Raw genomic sequence first — 429 nt, 5'->3', positions numbered from 1 at the left:
TGAGCGGCGGGGCACCGGTCTATGGCCGGTGACGTCAACGGGTAAAAGCGGTGAGGGTGGAGCGCACTCTCAAATGGAACAGTACTCTGCGCCGCTCGGTCATGTTGTCAACCAGGCAGCATCGTGCTCTGTTCAGAAACATACCACATCTCCTTTCCATTAAATATATGTTAGAATGTTGATTGGGAAAGCAGATAAAGCGTTTTTATCTAAATCAAGCCTACTTATTACTCCACGTGCTAATTACCTGACGTTTATTTTGAGCACGTTTTGAACGGGGCTCCTCGCTCACGCCCGGGAGCAGCCCGGTTCCAAAACGAATGTAATCAACATTCATCCGTGCAAAACTCGTCTACCTGGACGCCCGGGACAGATTAATCGAATCCCCTCACACGCACACCCCTTCCCGAACGAGAACGATCCGCCTCC

Source organism: Salmo salar, chromosome 05, assembly GCF_965601325.2.
Source record: "Salmo salar chromosome 05, fSalSal1, whole genome shotgun sequence".
Lineage (NCBI taxonomy): Eukaryota > Metazoa > Chordata > Actinopteri > Salmoniformes > Salmonidae > Salmo > Salmo salar.
This window is presented reverse-complemented; position numbering follows the sequence as displayed.